Here is a 20,663-nt window from a genome sequence, read left to right on the forward strand (position 1 = left end):
CCTGGCAGTGAGTTCCAGGCACCCACCACCCTGTGTGAAAAACTTGTCTTGTACATCTCCTTTAAACTTTTCCCCTTGCACCTTAAACCTATGCCCCCTAGTAATTGAGTCTTATACCCTGAGAAAAAGCTTCTGACTATCCACTCTGTCCATGCCCCTCATAGTCTTGTAGACCTCTATCAGGTCGCCCCTCAACTCTGTCGTTCCAGTGAGAACAAACCAAGTTTCTCCAACCTTTCCTCATAACTAATGCCCTCCATACAGGTAACATCCTGGTAATTCTTTTCTGTACCCTCTCCAAAGCCTCCACATCCTTCTGGTTGTGTGGCGATCAGAATTGAACACTATGCTGGTCGCCACATCATCAAGGAAGAAATAGCGAGACATCTGGATAGAAATTTTCCCATTGGGCAGACGCAGCATGGGTTCATGAAAGGTCATGTTTAACTAATTTACTGGAATCCTTTGAGGACATTATGAGCACGGTGGACAACAGGGAACCGATGGATGTAGTGTATCTTGATTTCCAGGAGACAAGATGCTGCACAAAAGGCTGCTGCATAAAAGTACACAGCATTATGGATAATGTATTATAGCATGAATAGAGGATTGGTTAACTAGCAGAAAGCAAAGAGTGGGGATAAATTGATGTTTTACTGGTTGGCGATCAATGACTAGTGGTGTGCCTCAGGGATCAGTGTTGGGACTGCAATTGTTTACAATTTACATAGATGATTTGGAGTGGGGGACCAAGTGTAGTGTGTCAAAGTTCGCAGATAACACTAAGATGATTGGTAGAGCAAGTATGCAGAGGACACCGAAAGTCTGGAGAGGGATATAGATAGTTTGAGTGGGCGGGCAAGGGTCTGGCAGATGGAGTACAATGTTGGCAAATGTGAGGTCATCCATTTTGGTAGGAATAGCAGCAAAATGGACTATTATTTAAATGGTAAAAAATTGCAGCATGCTGCTGTGCAGAGGGACCTGGGTGTCCTTATGCATGAATTGCAAAAAGTTGGTTTGCAGATGCAGCAGGTAATTAAGAAGGCAAATAGAATTTTGTCCTTCATTGCAAGAGGGATGGAGTTTAAAAACAGCGAGGTTATGTTGCAGCTGTGTAAGGTGTTGGTGAGGCCATACCTGGAGTACAAACTGGCTCGGTTAAAGACGACAGAGGGTAGCAATGGAAGGGTGCGTTTCTGAATGGAGTGCTGTGATAAGTGGTGTTCCTCAGGGATCAGTGCTGGGACCTTTGCTGTTTGTAAGAAGCGATTTGGAGGAAAATGTAACTGGTTTGATTAGTAAGTTTGCGGACGACACAAAGGTTGGTGGATTTGCAGATAGCGAAGAGGACCATCAGAGGATAAGCAGGATATAGATCGGTTGGAGAATTGGGCGGAGAGATGGCAGATGTGAGGTAATGCATTTTGGAAGGTCTAATAGATTGGAAATATACAGTAAATGGCAGAACCCTTAAGAGTATTGATAGGCAGAGGGATCTGGGTGTACAGGTACACAGATCACTGAAAGTGGCAATGCAGGTGGAGAAGGTAGTCAAGAAGGCATACGGCATGCTTGCCTTCATCGGCCGGGGCACTGAGTTTAAAAATTGGCAAGTCATGTTGCAGCTTTATGGAACCTAGGTTAGGCCGCACTTGGAATATAGTGTTCAATTCTGGTTGCCACACTACCACAAAGATGTGGAGGCTTTGGAGAGGGTACAGAAAAGATTTACCAGGATGTTGCCTGTAAGGAGGGCATTAGCTATGAGGAGAGATTGGAGAAACTTGGTTTGTTCTCACTGGAACAGCGGAGGTTGAGAGGCGACCTGATAGAAGTCTAAGATTATGAGAGACATAGACAGAGTGGATAGTCAGAAGCTTTTTCCCAGGGTGCAAGAGTCAATTACTAGGGGGCACAGGTTTAAGGTGTGAGGGGCAAGGTTTAAAGGAGATGTACGAAACAGATATTTTACACAGAAAGTAGTGGGTGCCTGGAACTTGTTGCTGGGGGAGGTAGTGGAAGCGGATATAGTAGTGACTTTTAAGGGGCGTCTTGACAAATGCATGAATAGGTTGGGGATAGAGGGATATGGTCCCTGGAAGGGTAGGGGGTTTTAGTTAAGTCGGGCAGCATGGTCGTTGCAGGCTTGGAGGGCCTAAAGGCCTGTTCGTATGCTGTAATTTTCTTTGTTCTTTGTACTGTGTACAGTTTTGGTCTCCTTACTTGAGAAAGGATATACTGACACTGGAGGGGGTGCAGAAGAGATTCACAGGTTGATTCCAGAGTTGAGAGGGTTGGCTTATAAGGAGAGACCGAGTAGACTGGGACTATACACATTGGAGTTCAGAAGAATGAGGGGGGATCTAATAGAAACATATAAGATTATGAAGGGAATAGATAAGATAGCACCACTGGCGGGGGAACTAAAAAAGATGGAAAATTATAGGCCAATTAGCCTAACCTCAGTTGTTGGCAAAATTCTAGAATCCATCGTTAAGGATGAGATTTCTAAATTCTTGGAAGTGCAGGGTCGGATTAAGACAAGTCAGCATGGATTTAGTAAGGGGAGGTCGTGCCTGACAAACCTGTTAGAGTTCTTTGAAGAGATAACAAATAGGTTAGACCAAGGAGAGCCAATGGATGTTATCTATCTTGACTTCCAAAAGGCCTTTGACAAGGTGCCTCACGGGAGACTGCTGAGTAAAATAAGGGCCCATGGTATTCGAGGCAAGGTACTAACATGGATTGACGATTGGCTGTCAGACAGAAGGCAGAGAGTTGGGATAAAAGGTTCTTTCTCAGAATGGCAACCGGTGACAAGTGGTGTCCCGCAGGGTTCAGTGTTGGGGCCACAGCTGTTCTCTTTATATATTAACGATCTAGATGACGGGACTGGGAGCATTCTGGCCAAGTTTGCCGATGATACAAAGATAGGTGGAGGGGCAGGTAGTATTGAGGAGGTGGGGAGGCTGCAGAAAGATTTAGACAGTTTAGGAGTGTGGTCCAAGAAGTGGCTGATGAAATTCAACGTGGGCAAGTGCGAGGTCGTACACTTTGGAAAAAAGAATAGAGGCATGGACTATTTTCTAAACGGTGACAAAATTCATAATGCTAAAGTGCAAAGGGACTTGGGAGTCCTAGTCCAGGATTCTCTAAAGGTAAACTTGCAGGTTGAGTCCGTAATTAAGAAAGCAAATGTAATGTTGTCATTTATCTCAAGAGGCTTGGAATACAAAAGCAGGGATGTACTTCTGAGGCTTTATAAAGCACTGGTTAGGCCCCATTTGGAGTACTGTGAGCAATTTTGGGCCCCACACCTCAGGAAGGACATACTGGCACTGGAGCGGGTCCAGCGGAGATTCACACGGATGATCCCAGGAATGGTAGGCCTGACATACGATGAACGTCTGAGGATCGTGGGATTATATTCATTGGAGTTTAGGAGGTTGAGGGGAGATCTGATAGAAACTTACAAGATAATGAACGGCTTAGATAGGATGGACGTAGGGAAGTTGTTTCCATTAACAGGGGAGACTAGGACGCGGGGGCACAGCCTTAGAATAAAAGGGAGTCACTTTAGAACAGAGATGAGGAGAAATTTCTTCAGCCAGAGAGTGGTGGGTCTGTGGAATTCATTGCCACAGAGGGCTGTGGAGGCCGAGACGTTGAGCGTCTTCAAGACAGAAATTGATAAATTCTTGATTTCTCGAGGAATTAAGGGCTATGGGGAGAGAGTGGGTAAATGGAGTTGAAATCAACCATGATTGAATGGTGGAGTGGACTCGATGGGCCGAATGGCCTTACTTCCGCTCCTATGTCTTATGGTCTTATGGTCTTAGGGGGCATGGCCTCAAAATAAGGGGGAGCAGATTTAGGACTGAGTCGAGGAGGAACTTCTTCAGACAAAGGGTTGTGAATCTGTGGAATTCCCTGCCCAGTGAAACAGTTGAGGCTACCTCATTGAATGTTTTTAAGGCAAAGATTGTTGAACAGTAAAGGAATTCAGGGTTATGGTGAGCGAGCAGGTAAGTGGAGCTGAGTCCACGAAAAGATCAGCCATGATCTTATTGAATAGTGGAGCAGGCTCAAGGGGCCAGATTGCCTACTCCTACTCCTCTAACATCCAAAACCTTATTTTGACTACTAAGAGGGAACCAGTGTTCTCCTATTGGAGAGAGCCATGTTAGATCTTGCTATCGAAAGAACATAAATACTGTACAAGATCAACTACAAAACTAGTTTATGGCTTAATTTACCTAGAATACTTTGGTTACAAGCAAAGTACCCTTTTGTTTGCAGTGCACAGGTGATTTATGCACATGTCCCTTTAAAATTTTTCAGCCTGGCTATATTGTGCATGGCCTGCATGGGGCTTTTGGGTGTTGCACAACCTACAGGAAACATTGGTTACATGGTCTCAGACTTGGCTCAGTAGTGGCATTCTTGACCGAATCCACAGATTTGAGGGCATACATGCAGACCGACAGTTCAGTACAGTACTATGGGCATTGTTATGTGTCATCTTTTGAAAGAGTTATTAAAAAAAGTAACAATTACTCTATCAGATGGTTGTAAAAGATCCCATGGCACTATTTGAACATGAGTACAGGAGTGTGATTTTCTGGCCAATATTTATCATTCACCCACTCAACCCATTATTGTTTACAGGATCTTGTTGTTAATTGGCTTCCATATTTTCTACATTACAACAGTGAACATAGTTCAGCATTTCATGGACTGCAAAGTGTTTTGAACATTCTGAGGTGGTGAAAGGACTATAAATACAAGGTCTTTATTTTCCTTCATCTAAAAGAAAATGCATTGAAATACAATGTCCAAATACATTTATTTATACAACACTTTGATTGGGAAATAAAATTTGAAAATAATGCTACTTGAGTGGTATCTAAGCTAACCTTAGGATTTTGGTGACCCCAGATAAATTAGCCAGGGAGCTCACTTTCCATCCTGATTACAGTAACATAAACTCAAAAAAACACTCATGAAATAAATTAAATGCATTTCAAATGATAGAGTCTTCCATATAAAATAATTTAAAAACCTGCATTCATATAGTAGTTTTCATGACCATCAGCCATCCCAAGGCACTTTGTATTCACTAAAGACTTAAGCACTATTATAATGAAGTGAATGAAATCTTCAATATCACTATAATATAAATGGACTTTAGAAAGTAACCTTTAAATAACCAATATTTCAAGCAATTATTTCAGGTCAGTACTGTAAAAGTATTCTTAGTCATAAATATGAGCTGCTACTAATGTAAGAGAAACATGCTTTGTAATTGATTGTGCAAATGTATGGTCAGTGAGTACACCTGACTCCAAATCATCGAGGTGTTGATCATGCCATTAGCAAAAAAACACAATTAATTGTACTATTACTTGGAGGTTTGTCTTGAATAAAATTAACTCTCCACTTTTCCCAACACAGCGTATTTAAATATTCGATAGTAAACTCTGATCATTGCCTGGATTGAGTGGCATGCCTTATGAGGATAGGCTGAAGGAGTTCTGTCTTTTCTCCTTGGAGAGACGAAGGATGAGAGGAGACCTGATAGAGGTGTATAAGATGTTGAGAGGCATAGATCGGGTGGACTCTCAGAGGCTTTTTCCCAGGGTGGAAATGTCTGCTACGAGAGGACACAGGTTTAGGGTGCTGGGGGGTAGGTACAGGGAGATGTTAGGGGTAAGTTTTTCACACAGAGGGTGGTGGGCGAGTGGAATCGGCTGCCGTCAGTGGTGGTGGAGGCGAACTCAATAGGGTCTTTTAAGAGACTCCTGGATGAGTACATGGAGCGTAATAGGATGGAGGGTTATAGGTAGGTCTCGAAGGTAGGGATGTGTTCGGCACAACTTGTGGGCCAAAAAGCCTGTTTGTGCTGTAGTTTTTCTATTCTATGTTTCTATTAGCACAATACACCCTGTTCAATAATGTTTCAATGAGGACAACAGCATTTACTGTCTAGGAGCCCCACACAGCCAAAGTTGACCAAGGCTCACCACCTCAAACATATGTAATAGCCAGAAAAAGTGCAATTTCAGGTGACTGTGCAGTCAATGTTAAGTGACAACAATGCAAATCTATTTTTTCCCCTTACTAAAACGTTTAGAAATTGAACTAATATGAAATTAATCATTTCCAGTGAAAAATACAAAGGAGCCACCAGGATTGTGGCAATGCATGCATTTGAAGCCAAGGGTTTCCAGATAAATAATTGCACTCATTTAAAAAAAACCTGAAGTTACGAATCAAGTGTCATAACCTGATCAAGGATGATGTTGAAGGTCACCTTCCTTCCTCTGTTTAATGAATGACAGTGCAGAAGACTTGAAATAGCAGAACACATTAATGCATAGGAATACAATTTATCAAGTCAGAATTCATTTTTTTTTAGGAATAGGACACAAAGATGGGTAGGAAAGTAATGTGAAGAGGACATGAGCAGCCTGCAAAGAGACAAAGTGAGTGGGCAAAAATCTGGCAGATGTAGAGTATAATGTGGGAAAACATGAACTTATGCAGCATATTATTTAAATGGTTTTAAGTTTTTTTTAAAGTTTATTAAGTTTATTTATTAATGTCACAAGTAGGCTTACATTAACACTACAATAAAGTTACTGTGAAAATCCCCTAGCCGCCATTCTCCGGCGCCTGTTTGTGAGGGAGAAGTTAGCATGGCCAATGTACCTAACCAGCATGTCTTTCGGACTGAGGGGAAACTGGAGCACCTGGAGGAAACCCATGCAGACATGGGGAGAACGTGCAGACTCTGCACACACACTGACCCAAATCGGGAATCAAACCTGGGTCTCGAGCACTATGAGGCAGCAGTGCTAACCACTGTGCCATCATGCCTTCCTGGAGAGAGATTTCAGAACTCTGCGGTACAGGGGACCTGGGTATCTTGGTACATGAATCACAAAAGGTTAGTATGGAGGTACAGCAAGTGATTAGGAAGGCAAATAGAGTGTTGTTAATGCAACGGGAATGAAATATAGAAGTAAGGATTTTTGCTACTATTGTACATTGGTGAGATCACACCAAGAGTACTGTGCACAATTTTGGTCTTATTTAAGAATGGATATAAACGTGTTAGAATCAGTTCATCAGTTCACAGAAGGTACACTCGACTAATACGTTGGAGGTGGGATTATCTTACGAGGGAAAGTTGGACAGGCTGGGCCTGTATTCATTGGAGTTTAGAAGAAACACAAGATCCTGTGGACAGTGGGAAGATATTTACTCTCATGGGGGACTGAGTTTAAAAATATCGGGTCTCCTATTTTAACACTTGAGTTGAGGAGAAATTCTCTTAGAAGGTAGTGAACAGTGGGAAGCTTTTTCCCAGGTCGGAGGTGATCATAGAATCATAGAAACCCTACAGTGCAGAAGGAGGCCATTCGGCCCATCGAGTCTGCACCGACCACAAGCCCACCCAGGCCCTACCCCCACACATTTACCTGCTAATCCCTCTAACCTACACATCTCAGGACTCTAAGGGGCAATTTTTAACCTGGCCAATCAACCTAACCCGCACATCTTTGGACTGTGGGAGGAAACCGGAGCACCCGGAGGAAACCCTCGCAGACACGAGGAGAATGTGCAAACTCCACACAGACAGTGACCCGAGCCGGGAATCGAACCCAGGACCCTGGAGCTGTGAAGCAGCAGTGCTAACCACTGTGCTACCGTGCCGCCCACACGGCACGGTAGCACAGTGATGAACACAAGGGGTGAGGGGGGCAAGGTTCTATGTTTACCACACTTTCAAGCAGAGAGTCCCAGATTACCACCACCCTCAGCCTGAAAAAACTTTGGAACTCTCTTCCCATTTCCAGAGAACAGTGGAGGCAGGAACAATGAATATTTTTAGGACAGAGGTAGATAGATTCTCGTCTAACAAGGGAATTAAAGGTTACGGAGTATGCAGAATGTGTTGAATCAAGATTGTCATTGTCTTACAGGCTCAAGGGGCCTACTCCAGTTCTGTATGTTCATGGTCATCTATAGGACAGGGACAAATATCACATCAATCAGCAAGTTGTATGGTGTTATTTTGACCTTTTCACCTGATCGGTCAATATATTCCCTCTGGCATTGATCAATGCCAAATTTTGTTTCTGAACATGGCAATACTTTTGGTAGCTTGACTTTAGACTAGGTTTTGTGGACCGACAAACACAGGAGGTTTGATTCACTGGATTACCATACAGTCAGAGTCATAGAATCTTCCAGCACGGAAAGAGGCCCTTCGGCCCACTGTGTCCACGCAGCCAGAAGGGCAGCATGGTGGCCAAGCACTGCTGCCTCACAGTGCCAGGGACTCGGGTTCGATTGCCGACTTGGGTTACTGTTGGTGGAGAGTCTGCATATTCTCCCTGTGTCTGTATGGGTTTCCTCCGGGTGCTCCAGTTTTCTCCCACAGTCCGAAATACGTGCTGGTTAGGTGTATTGGCCATGCTAAATTCTCCCTCAGTGTACCCGAACAGGCACTGGAATGTGGCGACTAGGGGATTTGCACAGTAACTTCATTGCAATGTTGAGGTAAGTCTACTTGTGACAGCAATAAATAAACTAAATGAATCAAGCACCCATCTACTCTAATTCCATTTTCCAGCACTTGGCCCGTAGCCTTGTGTGCTATGGCATTTCAAATGCTCATCTAAATACTTAAATGTAGTGAGGGTTCCCACCTCTACCAGAACTAAGAAACAAAGAACAATACAGCACAGGAACAGGCCCTTCGGCCCTCCAAGCCTGCGCCGCTCATGTGCCCACTGGACCATTCTTTTGTATCCCTCTATTCCCAGTCTGTTCATGTGGTTATCTAGATAAGTCTTAAATGATCCCAGCGTGTCCGCCTCAATCACCTTGCTTGGCAGTGCATTCCAGGCCCCCACCACCCTCTGTGCAAAATACGTCCCCCTGACATCTGTGTTGAACCTTGCCCCCCTCACCCCTTGTGTTCGTCACCTCCGACCTGGGAAAAAGCTTCCCACTGTTCACTCTATGCCCTTCATAATTTTATACACCTCTATTAGGTTGCCCCTCATCCTCCGTCTTTCCAGGGAGAACAACCCCAGTTTACCCAATCTCTCCTCATAGCTAAGACCCTCCATACCAGGCAACATCCTGGTAAACCTTCTCTGTACTCTCTCCAAAGCCTCCACGTCCTTCTGGTAGTGTGGCGACCAGAACTGGATGCAGTATTCCAAATGTGGCCTAACCATCGTTCTATACAGCTGCAACAGCATATGCCAACTTTTATATTCTATGCCCCGTCCAATAAAGGCAAGCATGCCATATGCCTTCTTCACCACCCTCTCCACTTGTGCTGCCACCTTTAAGGATCTGTGGACTTGTACACCCAGGTCCCTCTGTGGGTCTAAAGATTGTAGTTTGAGTGTAAGGGGTAAACCTTTTAGAACTGAGGTGAGAAACGTCTTCACCCAGAGAGAGTGGTGAATGTGTGGAATTACCGCAGGAAGTAGTTGAGGCCAAAATGCTGTCTAATTTCAAGAAGAAATTAGATATAGCTCTGGGGACTAAAGAGATCAAGGGATATGGAGGGGAAGTGGAAATCAGAATATTGAATTTGATGATCAGCCATGATCATAATGAATGGCGGAGCAGGCTCAAAGGGCCTACTCCTCCTTCTAGTTTCTATGTTTACCACACTTTCAAGCAGAGTCCCAGATTACCACCACCCTCAGCGTGAAAAAGCTTTTAATCTCCTATAAACCTCCTACCCCTTAACTTAAATCTATGCCCCCTGGTTATTGACTTCTATTAAGAAGAGTTCCTTCCTATCCGCCCTATCTAAACCCCTCATAATTTTATGCACCTCAATCAGGTTCCCCCTCGGCCTTTTCTGCTCCAAGGAAAACAACCCCAGCCTAACGAGCCTCTCTTCACAGTTGAAACCTCCAGCCCAGGTAACATCCTGGTGAATCTCCTCCACATCTTCTCTAGTGCAATCACATCCTTCCTATAGTGTGGCGACCAGAACTGCACACAGTACTCCAGCTATGGCCTGACCACTGTTTTATACAGCTCCATCACAATTTCCCTGCTCTTATATTCAATGCCTCGGTTCATAAAGGCAAGTATCCCATATGCCTTCTTAACTACCTTATCTACATGTCCTGCTGTCTTCAGAGGTCTATGAGCAAGTACACCAAGGTCTCTCTGATCTTCTGTACTACCTAGGTTCCGACCATTCATTATATATTCCCTTGCCTTGTTATCATAGAATCCCGACAATGCAGAAGGTGGCCATTCGGCCCATCGAGTCTGCACCGACAACAATCCCACCCAGGCCCTATCCCCACAATCCCACATATTTACCCTGCTAATCCCTCTAACACAGTAAGAAGTCTCACAACACCAGGTTAAAGTCCAAGTTTATTTGGTAGCAAAAGCCACTAGCTTTCAGAGCGCTGCTCCTTCATCAGGTAAGTGCGATTTCTGTTCACAAACAGGGCATATAAAGAGATAAACTCAATTTACAAAATAATGGTTGGAATGCGAGTCCTTACAGGTAATCAAGTCTTAAAGGTACAGACAATGCGAGTGGAGAGAGCGTTAAACACAGGTTAAAGAGATGTGTATTGTCTCCAGCCGGGACAGTTAGTGAGATTTTGCAAGAGGAAATAGTCGAATTGGACTCCTCCGGAAGGCCGCTGCCCTCGACTTGACATGTATGCCCAAGCCGTCAGGAGGTGCAACACCACCAGATTCATCAGCCGCATTTACAAGACAGCCATGAACATCACCCAAGCACAACGCAACGCCATCCGCACTCTCAAGACCAACCACAACATTGTCATCAAACCAGCAGACAAAGGAGGGGCCATCGTCATACTGAACAGAACGGATTACTGCAAAGAAGTGTTCCGACAACTGAACAACGAGGAACACTACAGACCGTTACCCACAGATCCGACCAAAGAACACACCCGTCAACTCAACACTCTGATCAAAACCTTTGATCCCGACCTTCAGAGCACCCTCCGTGCTCTCATCCCACGTACTCCCCGCGTTGGAGATCTCTACTGCCTCCCGAAGATACACAAGGCAAACACACCCGGCCGTCCCATCGTATCGGGCAATGGGACCCTGTGCGAGAACCTCTCCGGCTATGTCGAGGGCATCCTGAAACCCATTGTACAAAGAACCCCCAAGCTTTTGTCGCGACACTATGGACTTCCTACAGAAACTCAGCACGCATGGAGCAGTTGAACCAGGAGCAGTCCTCGTCACAATGGATGTCTCGGCACTCTACGCCAGCATTCCCACGACGATGGCATTGCTGCAACTGCCTCAGTACTCAATGCTAACAACTGTCAGTCTCCAGATGCAATTTTACAACTCATCCGCTTCATCTTGGACCACAATGTCTTCACCTTCAACAACCAGTTCTTCATCCAGACATACGGAACAGCCATGGGGACCAAATTCGCACCTCAATATGCCAACATCTTCATATACAGGTTCGAACAAGACCTCTTCACCGCACAGGACCTTCAACCGATGCTATACACGAGATACATCGATCACATTTTTCTTCCTTTGGACTCATGGTGAACAATCACTGAAACAACTATATGACGACATCAACAAGTTCCATCCCACCATCAGACTCACCATGGACTACTCTCCGGAATCGGTTGCATTCTTGGACACACGCATCTCCATCAAGGACGGTCACCTCAGCACTTCACTGTACTGCAAGCCCACGGGTAACCTCATCTTGCTCCACTTCTCCAGCTTCCACCCTAAACACGTTAAAGCTATCCCCTACGGACAAGCCCTCCATATACACAGGATCTGCTCAGATGAGGAGAATCGCAACAGACAACTCCAGACGCTGAAAGATGCCCTCATAAAAACAGGATATGGCACTCGACTCATCGATCGACAGTTCCGACGCGCCACAATGAAAAACCGCACCAACCTCCTCAGAAGACAAACACGGGACACGGTGGACAGAGTACCCTTCGTTGTCCAGTACTTCCCCGGAGCGGAGAAGCTACGACATCTTCTCCGGCGCCTTCAACATGTCATTGATGAAGATGAACATCTCGCCAAGGCCATCCCCACACCCCCACTGCTTGCCTTCAAACAACCGCACAACCTCAAACAGACCATTGTCCGCAGCAAACTACCCAGCCTTCAGGAGAACAGTGACCATGACACCTCACAACCCTGCCACAGCAACCTCTGCAACTCGTGCCGGATCATCGACATGGATGCCATCATCTCAGGTGAGAACACCATCCATCAGGTACACGGTACATACTCTTGCAACTCTGCCAATGTTGTCTACCTGATACACTGCAGGAAAGGATGTCCCGAGGCATGGTACATTGGGGAAACCATGCAGACGCTACGACAACGGATGAATGAACACCGCTCGACAATCACCAGGCAAGAGTGTTCTCTTCCTGTTGGGGAACACTTCAGCAGTCACGGGCATTCGGCCTCTGATCTTCAGGTAAGCGTTCTCCAAGGCGGCCTTCACGACACATGACAACGCTGAGTCGCTGAGCAGAGACCGATAGCCAAGTTCCACACACGAGGACGGCCTCAACCGGGATCTTGGGTTCATGTCACACTATCTGTAACCCCCACGACTTGCCTGGGCTTGCAAAATCTCACTAACTGTCCCGGCTGGAGACAACAGAGGTCGAAGGGTCTTTTTCCGGCTGGAGGTCTGTGACCAGTGGTGTTCCGCAGGGCTCTATACTGGGACCTCTGCTATTTGAGATATATATAAATTATTTGGAAGAAGGTGTAACTGGCGTCATCAGCAATTTTGCGGATGACACGAGATGGCTGGACTTGCAGATAGCGATGAGCATTGTTGGGCAATACAGCAGGATATAGATAGGCTGGAAAATTGGGCGGAGAGGTGGCAGATGGAATTTAATCCAGATAAATGTGAAGTGATGGATTTTGGAAGAAATAATGTAGGGAGGAGTTATACAATAAATGGCAGAGCCATCAAGAGTATAGAAACACAGAGGGACCTAGGTGTGCAAGGCTACAAATCCTTGAAGGTGGCAACACAGGTGGAGAAGGTGGTGAAGAAGGCATATGGTATGCTTGCCTTCATAGGATGGGGTATAGAGTATAAAAGCTGGAGTCTGATGATGCAGCTGTATAGAACGCTGGTTAGGCCACATTTGGAGTACTGCGTCCAGTTCTGGTCGCTGCACTACCAGAAGGACGTGGAGGCTTTAGAGAGAGTGCAGAGAAGGTTTACCAGGATGTTGCCTGGTAGGGAGGATCTTAGCTATGAGGAGAGATTGGGTAAACTGGGGTTGTTCTCCCTGGAAAGACGGAGAATGAGGGGAGATCTAATAGAGGTGTACAAGATTATGAAGGGGATAGATAGGGTGAACGGTGGGAAGCTTTTTCCCAGATCAGAAGTGACGATCACGAGGGGTCATGGGCTCAAGGTGAGAGGGGCGAAGTATAACTCAGATATTAGAGTGATGTTTTTTACACAGAGGGTGGTGGGGGGCCTGGAATGCGCTGCAAGTAGGGTGGTGGAGGCAGGCACGCTAACATTGTTTAAGACTTACCTGGATAGTCACATGAGCAGCCTGGGAATGGAGGGATACAAACGATTGGTCTAGTTGGACCAAGGAGCGGCACAGGCTTAGAGGGCCGAAGGGCCTGTTTTCCTGTGCTGTACTGTTCTTTGTAATACACATCTCTTTAACCTGTGTTTAACGCCCTCTCCACTCGCATTGTCTGTACCTTTAAGACTTGATTACCTGCACGGACTCGCATTCCAACCATTATTTTGTAAATTGAGTTTGTCTTTATATGCCCTGTTTGTGAACAGAACTCCGACTTACCTAACGAAGGAGCAGCGCTCCGAAAGCTAGTTGCTTTTGCTACCAAATAAACCTGTTGGACTTTAACCTGGTGTTGTGAGACTTCTTACTGTGTTTACCCCAGTCTAACGCCGGCATCTCTACATCATGAATCCCTCTAACATACATACCCCAGGACACAAAAGGGCAATTTAGCATGGCCAATCAACCTAACCTGCACATCTTTGGACTGTGGGAGGAAACTGGAGCACGCAGAGGAAACACATGCAGACACGAGGAGAATGTACAAACTCCACACAGACAGTGACCCAAGCCGGGAATCGACCCAGGTCCCTGGAGCTGTGAGGCAGCAATGCTATCTGCTGTGCCACCATCCCGCCCAGTTAGTCCTCCCAAAATACATTACCTCAAACTTTTCAGGGTTAAGTTCCATTTGCCACTGTTCTGCCCATCTAACCAGCCCATCTATATCATCCTGTAATCGAAGGCTTTGGTCCTCATTATTTACCACACCACCAATTTTTGTGTCATCTGCAAACTCACTCATCATACCTCCTACATTCACGTGCAGATCCTTAATGTATACTAAAACAAGGGACCCAGCATCAATCCCTGTGGAACACCACTGACAGTTTGCAAAATTGCCATGGATTCCATGAGCTCTTATCTTCATCAGCCTCCCATATGGAACCATGTCAAAAGCCGGACTGAAGTCCACACAGATTACATCAATTTCACTACCCTCATATATACACCTAGTCACCTCCTCAAAAAAATTCAATTAAATTTGTAAGACATGATTGCCCTTTGACAAAACCATGCTGACTATTCTTGATTAATCCTTGCCTCCCCAAGTGGAGATCAATTCTGTCCCTCTGAATTTTTTCCAGTAGTTTCCCTACCACTGAAACTAGACTCACTAGCCTGTAATTTCCTGGTTTCTTCCTTTCTTGAATAATGGTAGCACATTAGCTGTCCTCCAATCCTCTGGCACCTCTCCTGTGGCCAAAGAAGATTGGCTGCAATCTCCTCTCTTGCCTCCCACAACAGTCTGGGATATCTCTCATCTGGCCCTGGGGATTTATCCACTTTTAGGTCCATTAATACCTCTTCCCTCTCAATGTTATTTGTTCAAGTAAATCACAGTGTCCCTCGCTGATTTTTATGCCTACAACATCCTTTGCCATCATCACAGATGTAGAGTACTCATTTAAAACTCTACCTATGTCTTCTGTCTCCACCATGTTCATCCCTAACAGGCCCTCCTCTTTCTCTGGTCATCCTCCTGTCCTTAATATAGTTATAAAACACCTTTGGTTTTTTCTTTATTTTATCCACTAGTGTTTTTTATGCCCTCACTTTGCTCTCCTAACTTTTTTAAGTAACCCCCTGCACTGTGCTCCTCTTGGGTTTCCACTGTTTTTAGCCCTCGGTATCTGTCATAAGCCTCTCTTTTTTTCCTTACCCGACCATGGATATAGCCTTGACATTGAGGATCCTCTGAACTTGTTGCTCCCACCCTTCATTTTCACAGGAACATGTTGGCCCTGTACTCTCTCCATTTCCTTTTTGAATGAATCCCGCTGCTTTGATGCTATTTTCCTACAAGTAGCTGCTCCCAGTTAACTTTGGTCAGATCCTGTCTCATCCTATTAAAATTGGCCAAACCCCAATTCAGAACCTTAATTTACGTTCCATCTTTGTCACTTTCCATAACCACCTAAATCCTACGGAGTTATGGTCACTGTGATCAAAATGCTCCTCTACTGAGACTTCTGCCACTTGTCCAGCTTCATTCTCCAAAACTAGGTCTAGCACCGAGTAGGACTTTCTACAAAGAGACATAAAAAGCTCTCCTGGATGCATTTTAGGAATTCTGCTCCCTCTAAGCCTTTCACACTTCATCTATCCCAGTTAATGCTGGAGAAGTTGAAATCCCTTACTATTATTACCCTATTATTCTTACATTTTTCAGAGATTTGCCTACATATCTGACCTTCTATCTCTCCTGACTGATTGTTTGGGGGCCTACTTTACACTCCCAGCTTCCTCCCAGTGATTGCTGCCTTTTTGTTTCTAAGTTCTACCCATTTGACCTCATTTGAGGAACCTTCCAAGATATCATCCCTCCTTACTGCAGTAATTGATTCCTTCACAGAAACCCTACAGTGCAGAAGGTGGTCATTCAACCTATTAAGTCTGCACCAACAACAATCCCACCCAGGCCCTACCCCCGTAACCTCTCATACCTACCCCCTGACAGTAAGGAAAATTTAGCATGGCCAATCAATCTAACCCTCACATTTTTGGAGTGTGGGAGATAACTGAAGCACCTGGAGGAAACCCAGGCAGACACAGAGGACGTGCAAACTCCACACAGTCACCCAAGACTGAACCTGGGTCGCTGGAGCTGTGAGGCAGCAGTGCTAACCACTGTGCCACTTTGATCAATATTGCGACACCACATCCTCTTTTCCCACCCTGAACATTGAGTTGTCAGTCCTGCCCCTCCCTCAACCATGTCTTTGTGATAGCAATAATATCACATTCCCATATGTTAATCAACACCCTCAACTCATCTGCCTTGCTGGCCAGACTCCTTGCATTAAAATAAATGCCATCCAGTCTTACCATACTACTTCTTTGTGCCTTAACTTGTCTATAATCACTGTGCCTAGTTTTTTCTTCTATATTTGGCTGTGCACCCCCTACTCTACCTCCATGCAATATCCCACCCCCCTGCCAAATTAATTTAACACCCCCCCCCCCCTTCCCCCCAACAACAAAACTCCCTGCAAGGATGTTAGCCCCATTCCAGTTTAGGTCCAACCCATCCAACTTACACAGGTCCCATCTTTCCCAGAAATGGACCCAGTAATCTACAAATCTAAAGCTGTCCCTCCTACACCATCTCTTCAACAACGCATTGATTTCCTCTATCCTCCTATTGCTATACTCGCAGGCATGTGGCAGTGGGAGTAAAATTCTCTTTGCAGGATCTCATCCCTCTTTCTGTCCATGTCATTGTCAATATGAACCACAACCTCCGTCCATTTGCCCTCCCACTTCAAAATTCCCTGCAGCATTTCAGTGACATCCCTGACCCTGGAACCTGGGAGGCAACACACCATCCTGGAGTCACGTCTGCAGCTGCCGAAACGCCTGTCTGCACCCCTCACTATCGTGTCTCCTATCACTATTGGTCTTCCACTTCTACTCCTCCCACCTTTTGCAGCTGATCCACCCACAGTGCTGTGAACTTGACTCTAGCTGCACTCCCCAGAGGAACCATTGCTCTCACCATTTTCCAAAACAAAAAACCAGCTCGAGTGAGATGCACTCTGGAGTCTTTGTAACTACCTATCTGCCTTTCTTCTCCTGACTGGTGGTTACCCATTCCCTCAGCACTTCCTTAAGCTGCAGGGTGACCACATCTAAAAACATGCTATCCACATAACTCTCAGCTTCGTGGATACATCTCAGTGCCTCGAGCCGATGCTCAAGCTCCAAAACCCGGAGTTCAAGTTGGTCAAACCTGTGGCACTTCCCGCACAAGTGGTCATCCAGGCTGCAAGGAACGTCTACTAATTCCCACATACTGCATGTGGTGCAACACACAGGATTGAGCTCCCCTGCCATAACTTTAGACTCATGTGAAATTTATTTTAGATTTAAAAAACACAGATGTACCATATGACCTTGAAAGGCCTAAAATGTTTAGGGATGCTAACTGTATGACCTCATCTGATATCTGTGGCCAACCGATTCTGATGAAGCCCTGAGGCCATTGAACCCAAATGCATCATTGTTGTGATGGTACTTGACATACAACTGAATATACTGCACTTACAGAGGCATTATTCCCAGAGACCTGGGTTCGATTCCCGGTTTGGGTCACTCTGCGGAGTCTGCACGTTCTCCCTGTGTCTGCATGGGTTTCCTCCCACAGTCTGTAAGACGTGCCGGTTAGGTACATTGGCCATGCTAAATTCTCCCTCAGTGTATCCAAGCAGGCACCAGAGTGTGGTGACTAGGGGATTTTCACAGTAACTTCATTGCAGTGTTAATGTAAGCTTATTTGTGACATTAATAAACTTTATTCCTAGGCCGGAGCAAAGGTGTAACAAAATCACACAGTGAACAATTAAAGGTCTATTCAAAAAAAAGGAATGGATCAGGATTGGTAGTTCAACTCTGTGAGCAGAAGGATTTATTTTGATGAAAACTAAACAGCCATAGAAGTAAACATCTTGTAATCCACCATTTGGTAGCACTGGACATTTTGGGCCTCACCAGGAACTACAACAATTTTTCTTGTTTGAAGCATACCAGATTCCAGTGTGCAGAACAGCAACTAATTAACAGGTTAGATGATCTCCCAGCGGTGAATTCCATAATCTGAACAAACAATTTTCCTAAAGTGACAAGTCAGATGTGAAATGTAAAGGGAAGCCATACATTTGAGGCACACTAATCTCTATGGTGCATTCCAGTTGGGAGGCAGCAAGAACTTTCAAATGCGAGACACTTTATGAAAATTAGATGCAAGTGTATTGGAGAGCCATTAGCTGACAAAAGGTCTTTTAAAAATTTAGTGCGGCTGTCCTCGAATAACAGATAGCAACAATTTCTCATTTCTGATAGATGAAATTAACAGCACCGAGGCAGCGCTGTTTCAGGTACCCAGCACCACATATGCCAGTCCCCAGTCTATTTGATCCACTCCACGTGAAGAAATAGCTGATGGCATTGGATACTGCAAAGACTGTAGGTCTTGACAATATCTCAGCTGTAGTACTGGAGACTTGTGCTTCAGAGCTAGCTGAGTCTCTAGCTAAGTTGCTCCATCACATCTACAATGTTGGCATCTGCAAAACAATATGTAAAATTGTCCTGGTATTTCCTGCAATCAAAGAGCAGAACAAACCCAATCTGGCCAATTATCACCCATCGGTCTACTCTCAAACAATACTCTCAAAGTGATAGAAAGTATCATTGACAGTGTTTGTAATCAGCACATGCGCATCAATAGCCTGTTCTGACACTCAATTCAGGTTACACCAGGGCCACACTCCAGGCCTCATTACAACTTTGGTCCAAACATGGCCCATGTGCAGGTTAGGTGGACATGGCCATGCTAAATTGTCCCTTAGTGTTCAAAGAGGTATAGGTTAGGTGGATTAGTTATGGTAAATGTGTGGGGTTATGGGGTTAGAGCGATGGGGAGGGCCTGGGTGGGATACTCTTTCAGAAAGTCGGTGCAGACTCGATGGGCCAGATGCCCTCTTTGTGCTGTAGGGATTGTATGGTTCTATGGATGAAATAGAGGAATTCCTGATGGGTGGCGAGTGACTGCCTTTGACATCAAAGCAACCTATGAGCATGGTCTCAAGGAGCCTTGAGGAAACTGAAGTCAATGGGAATCGGGGGGAATTTCTAATTTGGTTGAGATTTACTTTGCACAAAGAAAGATGGCAGTGGTGATTGGAGGCCAATCACCTCAATCCCAGGACATTGTTGCAGGAGTTGCTCTGGGTAGGGTCCTAAGCCCAACCATCTTCTGCCGATTCAATTATCTTCCCTCCAACACAAGGCCAGAAGTGGGATATGTGCTGATAATTCTTGTGTTTAGTACCATTTGTAACTCCTGTGGCATCCAGAGCAGATCACAGGCCCAATTTGCACAAATGATTTTTTTTTGTTGGAAAAAGCACATGCGAGAAAGCACGAAGCTCATAGTTAAAAGAGAGCCAGCCTGAAAAATTGTCCAAACTTCAATTACTTATATTTATTTTCACTGCTTAGAGCTGATGACAGGAGGGGGACTGCAGTGTAGTCCAGCAGGGAAGGGCTTCATTTCAGGAATTGATGGCTTGGATTGCTGATAAAACACAGAAGTTGAGACATCGCTGAGAAATTGAGGGGAATAAAGAGGTATGAAACTGATTTTTCTTTTAGGAATTTAAGGATTTGGGTCAAAAGCAGTTTAGCTCTTAATTGTAAACTGGGGAAGCAGACACGGAATCATTCATTGCATTTTACACAAGCTTGAGTTTTGTCATTATTAATACTTTTATCACAAGCTTTAAAATGTTTGCATGTGATGCATTTTGGTAGAACTAACGTAGGGGGGAGCTATGCGATAAATGGCAGAACCATAAAGGGTGTAGATACGCAGAGGGACCTGGGTGTGCAAGTCCACAGATCCTTGAAGGTGACGGCACAGGTGGAGAAGGTAGTGAAGGAGGCATATGGCATGCTTGCCTTTATAGGACGGGGCATAGAGTATAAAAGTTGGGGTCTGATGTTGCAGATGTATAGAACGTTGGTTCGGCCGCATTTGGAATACTGCGCCCCAGTTCTGGTCGCCACACTACCAGAAGGACGTGGAGGCTTTAGAGAGAGTGCAGAGGAGGTTTACCAGGATGTTGCCTGGTATGGAAGGGCTTAGTTATGAGGAGAGATTGGGTAAACTGGGGTTGTTCTCACTGGAAAGACAGAGGATGAGGGGTGACCTAATAGAGGTGTATAAAATTATGAAAGGCACAGATAGGGTGAACGGTGGGAAGCTTTTCCCCAGGTCGGTGGTGACGTTCACGAGGGGCCATAGGTTCAAGGTGAGCGGGGTGGGGGGGGGGTTTAACACGGATATCAGAAGGACGTATTTTACACAGAGGGTGGTGGGGGCCTGGAATGCGCTGCCGGGCAAAGTGGTGGAGGCGGACACACTGGGAATGTTTAAGACTTATCTAGATAGCCACATGAACGGAGTGGGAATGGAGGGATACA

At 45.3% G+C, this 20,663-nt stretch overlaps 1 protein-coding gene across 1 annotated transcript in view; it reads right to left on the bottom strand.

Annotated features, from left to right (window-relative positions):
• Positions 1-20,663, bottom strand: part of LOC144493457 (forkhead box protein O3-like) — a 117,041-nt gene that overhangs the window by 5,475 nt on the left and 90,903 nt on the right. The gene's annotated exons all lie outside the window — the stretch shown is intronic.

Source organism: Mustelus asterias, chromosome 5, assembly GCF_964213995.1.
Source record: "Mustelus asterias chromosome 5, sMusAst1.hap1.1, whole genome shotgun sequence".
In the NCBI taxonomy this organism is placed as follows: Eukaryota; Metazoa; Chordata; class Chondrichthyes; order Carcharhiniformes; family Triakidae; genus Mustelus; species Mustelus asterias.